Source organism: Anomaloglossus baeobatrachus, chromosome 6, assembly GCF_048569485.1.
Source record: "Anomaloglossus baeobatrachus isolate aAnoBae1 chromosome 6, aAnoBae1.hap1, whole genome shotgun sequence".
Lineage (NCBI taxonomy): Eukaryota > Metazoa > Chordata > Amphibia > Anura > Aromobatidae > Anomaloglossus > Anomaloglossus baeobatrachus.
The window spans coordinates 305,516,811-305,524,664 of NC_134358.1; positions in this window are offsets into that span (position 1 = coordinate 305,516,811).

Sequence of the window (7,854 nt, forward strand, 5' to 3'; positions counted from 1 at the left end):
ATTATAGATGGATTTAGCAGATGGACTAGCAGCCACTAGTGACAGTGGCACTCCGGCATATTATAGATGGATTTAGCAGATGGACTAGCAGCCACTAGTGACAGTGGCACTCCGGCATATTATAGATGGATTTAGCAGATGGAAAGCAGCCACTAGTGACAGTGGCACTCCGGCGTATTATAGATGGATTTAGCAGATGGACTAGCAGCCACTAGTGACAGTGGCACTCCGGCATATTATAGATGGATTTAGCAGATGGAAAGCAGCCACTAGTGACAGTGGCACTCCGGCATATTATAGATGGATTTAGCAGATGGACTAGCAGCCACTAGTGACAGTGGCACTCCGGCATATTATAGATGGATTTAGCAGATGGAAAGCAGCCACTAGTGACAGTGGCACTCCGGCGTATTATAGATGGATTTAGCAGATGGACTAGCAGCCACTAGTGACAGTGGCACTCCGGCATATTATAGATGGATTTAGCAGATGGAAAGCAGCCACTAGTGACAGTGGCACTCCGGCGTATTATAGATGGATTTAGCAGATGGAAAGCAGCCACTAGTGACAGTGTCACTCCAGTGTATTATAGATGGATTTAGCAGATGGAAAGCAGCCACTAGTGACAGTGTCACTCCAGTGTATTATAGATGGATTTAGCAGATGGAAAGCAGCCACTAGTGACAGTGTCACTCCAGTGTATTATAGATGGATTTAGCAGATGGAAAGCAGCCACTAGTGACAGTGGCACTCCGGCGTATTATAGATGGATTTAGCAGATGGAAAGCAGCCACTAGTGACAGTGTCACTCCAGTGTATTATAGATGGATTTAGCAGATGGAAAGCAGCCACTAGTGACAGTGTCACTCCAGTGTATTATAGATGGATTTAGCAGATGGAAAGCAGCCACTAGTGACAGTGGCACTCCGGCGTATTATAGATGGATTTAGCAGATGGAAAGCAGCCACTAGTGACAGTGTCACTCCAGTGTATTATAGATGGATTTAGCAGATGGAAAGCAGCCACTAGTGACAGTGTCACTCCAGTGTATTATAGATGGATTTAGCAGATGGAAAGCAGCCACTAGTGACAGTGGCACTCCGGCGTATTATAGATGGATTTAGCAGATGGAAAGCAGCCACTAGTGACAGTGTCACTCCGGCGTATTATAGATGGATTTAGCAGATGGAAAGCAGCCACTAGTGACAGTGTCACTCCAGTGTATTATAGATGGATTTAGCAGATGGAAAGCAGCCACTAGTGACAGTGGCACTCCGGCGTATTATAGATGGATTTAGCAGATGGAAAGCAGCCACTAGTGACAGTGGCACTCCGGCATATTATAGATGGATTTAGCAGATGGAAAGCAGCCACTAGTGACAGTGTCACTCCGGTGTATTATAGATGGATTTAGCAGATGGAAAGCAGCCACTAGTGACAGTGTCACTCCGGCGTATTATAGATGGATTTAGCAGATGGAAAGCAGCCACTAGTGACAGTGGCACTCCGGCGTATTATAGATGGATTTAGCAGATGGAAAGCAGCCACTAGTGACAGTGGCACTCCGGCGTATTATAGATGGATTTAGCAGATGGAAAGCAGCCACTAGTGACAGTGGCACTCCGGCATATTATAGATGGATTTAGCAGATGGAAAGCAGCCACTAGTGACAGTGTCACTCCGGCGTATTATAGATGGATTTAGTAGATGGAAAGCAGCCACTAGTGACAGTGGCACTCCGGCGTATTATAGATGGATTTAGCAGATGGAAAGCAGCCACTAGTGACAGTGGCACTCCGGCATATTATAGATGGATTTAGCAGATGGACTAGCAGCCACTAGTGACAGTGGCACTCCGGCGTATTATAGATGGATTTAGCAGATGGAAAGCAGCCACTAGTGACAGTGGCACTCCGGCGTATTATAGATGGATTTAGCAGATGGAAAGCAGCCACTAGTGACAGTGGCACTCCGGCATATTATAGATGGATTTAGCAGATGGAAAGCAGCCACTAGTGACAGTGTCACTCCGGCGTATTATAGATGGATTTAGTAGATGGAAAGCAGCCACTAGTGACAGTGGCACTCCGGCGTATTATAGATGGATTTAGCAGATGGAAAGCAGCCACTAGTGACAGTGGCACTCCGGCATATTATAGATGGATTTAGCAGATGGACTAGCAGCCACTAGTGACAGTGTCACTCCGGCGTATTATAGATGGATTTAGCAGATGGACTAGCAGCCACTAGTGACAGTGTCACTCCGGCATATTATAGATGGATTTAGCAGATGGACTAGCAGCCACTAGTGACAGTGGCACTCCGGCATATTATAGATGGATTTAGCAGATGGACTAGCAGCCACTAGTGACAGTGGCACTCCGGCATATTATAGATGGATTTAGCAGATGGACTAGCAGCCACTAGTGACAGTGGCACTCCGGCGTATTATAGATGGATTTAGCAGATGGAAAGCAGCCACTAGTGACAGTGGCACTCCGGCGTATTATAGATGGATTTAGCAGATGGAAAGCAGCCACTAGTGACAGTGGCACTCCGGCATATTATAGATGGATTTAGCAGATGGAAAGCAGCCACTAGTGACAGTGGCACTCCGGCATATTATAGATGGATTTAGCAGATGGAAAGCAGCCACTAGTGACAGTGGCACTCCGGCGTATTATAGATGGATTTAGCAGATGGAAAGCAGCCACTAGTGACAGTGGCACTCCGGCGTATTATAGATGGATTTAGCAGATGGAAAGCAGCCACTAGTGACAGTGGCACTCCGGCGTATTATAGATGGATTTAGCAGATGGAAAGCAGCCACTAGTGACAGTGGCACTCCGGCATATTATAGATGGATTTAGCAGATGGAAAGCAGCCACTAGTGACAGTGGCACTCCGGCGTATTATAGATGGATTTAGCAGATGGAAAGCAGCCACTAGTGACAGTGGCACTCCGGCGTATTATAGATGGATTTAGCAGATGGAAAGCAGCCACTAGTGACAGTGGCACTCCGGCGTATTATAGATGGATTTAGCAGATGGAAAGCAGCCACTAGTGACAGTGTCACTCCGGCGTATTATAGATGGATTTAGCAGATGGAAAGCAGCCACTAGTGACAGTGGCACTCCGGCGTATTATAGATGGATTTAGCAGATGGAAAGCAGCCACTAGTGACAGTGGCAGTCCGGCGTATTATAGATGGATTTAGCAGATGGAAAGCAGCCACTAGTGACAGTGGCACTCCGGCATATTATAGATGGATTTAGCAGATGGAAAGCAGCCACTAGTGACAGTGGCACTCCGGCATATTATAGATGGATTTAGCAGATGGAAAGCAGCCACTAGTGACAGTGGCACTCCGGCGTATTATAGATGGATTTAGCAGATGGAAAGCAGCCACTAGTGACAGTGGCACTCCGGCGTATTATAGATGGATTTAGCAGATGGAAAGCAGCCACTAGTGACAGTGGCACTCCGGCGTATTATAGATGGATTTAGCAGATGGAAAGCAGCCACTAGTGACAGTGGCACTCCGGCGTATTATAGATGGATTTAGCAGATGGAAAGCAGCCACTAGTGACAGTGGCACTCCGGCGTATTATAGATGGATTTAGCAGATGGAAAGCAGCCACTAGTGACAGTGGCACTCCGGCGTATTATAGATGGATTTAGCAGATGGAAAGCAGCCACTAGTGACAGTGGCACTCCGGCATATTATAGATGGATTTAGCAGATGGACTAGCAGCCACTAGTGACAGTGTCACTCCGGCGTATTATAGATGGATTTAGCAGATGGAAAGCAGCCACTAGTGACAGTGGCACTCCGGCGTATTATAGATGGATTTAGCAGATGGACTAGCAGCCACTAGTGACAGTGTCACTCCGGTGTATTATAGATGGATTTAGCAGATGGAAAGCAGCCACTAGTGACAGTGGCACTCCGGCGTATTATAGATGGATTTAGCAGATGGACTAGCAGCCACTAGTGACAGTGTCACTCCGGCATATTATAGATGGATTTAGCAGATGGACTAGCAGCCACTAGTGACAGTGGCACTCCGGCGTATTATAGATGGATTTAGCAGATGGACTAGCAGCCACTAGTGACAGTGGCACTCCGGCATATTATAGATGGATTTAGCAGATGGACTAGCAGCCACTAGTGACAGTGTCACTCCGGCATATTATAGATGGATTTAGCAGATGGAAAGCAGCCACTAGTGACAGTGTCACTCCGGCATATTATAGATGGATTTAGCAGATGGACTAGCAGCCACTAGTGACAGTGGCACTCCGGCATATTATAGATGGATTTAGCAGATGGAAAGCAGCCACTAGTGACAGTGGCACTCCGGCATATTATAGATGGATTTAGCAGATGGACTAGCAGCCACTAGTGACAGTGGCACTCCGGCATATTATAGATGGATTTAGCAGATGGAAAGCAGCCACTAGTGACAGTGGCACTCCGGCGTATTATAGATGGATTTAGCAGATGGACTAGCAGCCACTAGTGACAGTGGCACTCCGGCATATTATAGATGGATTTAGCAGATGGAAAGCAGCCACTAGTGACAGTGGCACTCCGGCATATTATAGATGGATTTAGCAGATGGACTAGCAGCCACTAGTGACAGTGGCACTCCGGCATATTATAGATGGATTTAGCAGATGGAAAGCAGCCACTAGTGACAGTGGCACTCCGGCGTATTATAGATGGATTTAGCAGATGGACTAGCAGCCACTAGTGACAGTGGCACTCCGGCATATTATAGATGGATTTAGCAGATGGACTAGCAGCCACTAGTGACAGTGGCACTCCGGCATATTATAGATGGATTTAGCAGATGGAAAGCAGCCACTAGTGACAGTGGCACTCCGGCGTATTATAGATGGATTTAGCAGATGGACTAGCAGCCACTAGTGACAGTGGCACTCCGGCATATTATAGATGGATTTAGCAGATGGAAAGCAGCCACTAGTGACAGTGGCACTCCGGCATATTATAGATGGATTTAGCAGATGGACTAGCAGCCACTAGTGACAGTGGCACTCCGGCATATTATAGATGGATTTAGCAGATGGAAAGCAGCCACTAGTGACAGTGGCACTCCGGCGTATTATAGATGGATTTAGCAGATGGACTAGCAGCCACTAGTGACAGTGGCACTCCGGCATATTATAGATGGATTTAGCAGATGGAAAGCAGCCACTAGTGACAGTGGCACTCCGGCATATTATAGATGGATTTAGCAGATGGACTAGCAGCCACTAGTGACAGTGGCACTCCGGCATATTATAGATGGATTTAGCAGATGGACTAGCAGCCACTAGTGACAGTGGCACTCCGGCATATTATAGATGGATTTAGCAGATGGAAAGCAGCCACTAGTGACAGTGGCACTCCGGCGTATTATAGATGGATTTAGCAGATGGAAAGCAGCCACTAGTGACAGTGGCACTCCGGCGTATTATAGATGGATTTAGCAGATGGAAAGCAGCCACTAGTGACAGTGGCACTCCGGCATATTATAGATGGATTTAGCAGATGGACTAGCAGCCACTAGTGACAGTGGCACTCCGGCATATTATAGATGGATTTAGCAGATGGACTAGCAGCCACTAGTGACAGTGGCACTCCGGCGTATTATAGATGGATTTAGCAGATGGAAAGCAGCCACTAGTGACAGTGGCACTCCGGCGTATTATAGATGGATTTAGCAGATGGAAAGCAGCCACTAGTGACAGTGTCACTCCGGCGTATTATAGATGGATTTAGCAGATGGACTAGCAGCCACTAGTGACAGTGTCACTCCGGCATATTATAGATGGATTTAGCAGATGGAAAGCAGCCACTAGTGACAGTGTCACTCCGGCATATTATAGATGGATTTAGCAGATGGACTAGCAGCCACTAGTGACAGTGGCACTCCGGCATATTATAGATGGATTTAGCAGATGGACTAGCAGCCACTAGTGACAGTGGCACTCCGGCGTATTATAGATGGATTTAGCAGATGGAAAGCAGCCACTAGTGACAGTGGCACTCCGGCGTATTATAGATGGATTTAGCAGATGGAAAGCAGCCACTAGTGACAGTGTCACTCCGGCATATTATAGATGGATTTAGCAGATGGACTAGCAGCCACTAGTGACAGTGGCACTCCGGCATATTATAGATGGATTTAGCAGATGGACTAGCAGCCACTAGTGACAGTGGCACTCCGGCGTATTATAGATGGATTTAGCAGATGGAAAGCAGCCACTAGTGACAGTGGCACTCCGGCGTATTATAGATGGATTTAGCAGATGGACTAGCAGCCACTAGTGACAGTGTCACTCCGGCATATTATAGATGGATTTAGCAGATGGACTAGCAGCCATTAGTGACAGTGGCACTCCGGCATATTATAGATGGATTTAGCAGATGGACTAGCAGCCACTAGTGACAGTGGCACTCCGGCATATTATAGATGGATTTAGCAGATGGACTAGTGTCACGCTCCCCGGGTCCCCTGCGCTGCTCCCCGGCTCACCTGTCACGCTCCACGGCTCCCCTGCTTCGCCCCCCGGTTCTTCAGTCCGGTCTCCGCCGCTCCCCGCTCTCCAGCATCCATTGCCGGCGCTTCCCAGGCGTCCTGGTCCCCGCTCCCGGCGCCCGTCGGCGTCTCAGCCCCAGCCTGGCTCTGCTGCTTCCTCCTCTCAGCTTCCTGCTCTGGCTTCTGGCACCCGGGCCGCGCGCATGCGCATTAGGGCGCGCGCGCGGTCATTGACCCTTTCTTAAAGGGCCAGCGTCCATTGACAGGAAATGAAGCACACAGGTACAGGGTATAAAGGGGTTTAATGTTCAAGTGGGCGGGGCCTGATCTTCGTGTTTCTCAAGCTAGGAGTCAGGTCTCCTTGTGTTCCTGTGAGATACTCACCTCTCTCTCTTCTAGAGCCGATCCTGCCTCGCCATCCGGTCCTGCCGAATCCCGTACCCCGAACGCTGTCTATCTGCCATCCTGACAGTCCGTACCATCTCGGATCCCTGCGGTGACCCGTCATCTCGCTCCAAAGGTTCCGGACTCCGCCTGACATCATCTCGGCTTCCGAACCTGAGCTCCATCACCCGGACTACCATCAGTGACTCCGTGGTCCCAGGGACTTCTCCATTATACTCTTGTGCACGGACTGCTCTGCTACCTATAGTGCTCCAGCTACCGGACCCCTTACCATCATCAAGGAGTTCGGCCCAGTGGATCCACCTCCTGGGTCTACCCGTCCACCTGGCCCTAACAGTAAGATCAGGCCATGGATCCCGCTGAAGCACTAGCAGCCGTACAGGAGGAACTCACACGCCAGCGTGAGACTCAGACTCGCATGCTGCAATTCATGTCTTCTGTGGACGCCCGCCTGAACACGCTACAAGCGTCAGTTACGTCTTCAGCATCCCGGGCTTCCACTAGACAATCCACGGCTCCAGCTCCCGTGGCGGCTTCTTCGGATGCTTCCCGACTTCGTTTGGCCTCACCACCCCGGTACGCCAGAGATCCCAAGACCTGCAGGGGATTCATAAACCAATGCTCCCTCCATTTCACGCAGCTGCCGCATTTGTTTGCCTCCGACCAAGCCAAGGTCGCCTTCATCATGTCCCATCTAGAGGGTGAGGCACTGGCGTGGATGAACCCCTTGTGGGAGAAGGAGGATCCTGTGACCACGAACATCCAGGAGTTCCTGCAGGCATTCCGTGGCACCTTTGACGAGCCCGGACGCGCCTCCGCGTCTGCTTCATCTCTTCTCCGGTTACGTCAGGGGACTCTGACGGTGGGTCAATACGCAATCCGTTTTCGCACCTTAGCTTC